Genomic DNA, 275 nt, shown 5'->3' with positions numbered 1-275 from the left:
AAATAGAATTCTTTCTCACCATAATGTAAAAATGTTTTTCGATCTCAGCATCGCAGATAATGCCATTAGAAAAAAGGTGAAAAAATCATTGTTTTTCTGTTTACTATCTCTCTCTCTCCATGTCTATTTTCCCTCAGCAAAATGTTATTATGTTGGTAAACAGAGCAAGTCCATTGTTCTCGAGAACGAGAAAATGTTTTGTCCTAGTGAAGGACATCGGATTATCATAGAGAACAGAGCTGGTCTTATACAGGCTAACACGTTTTTTCAATGGG

Source organism: Penaeus monodon, chromosome 20, assembly GCF_015228065.2.
Source record: "Penaeus monodon isolate SGIC_2016 chromosome 20, NSTDA_Pmon_1, whole genome shotgun sequence".
Lineage (NCBI taxonomy): Eukaryota > Metazoa > Arthropoda > Malacostraca > Decapoda > Penaeidae > Penaeus > Penaeus monodon.
Note: the sequence above shows the minus strand (reverse complement) of the source record.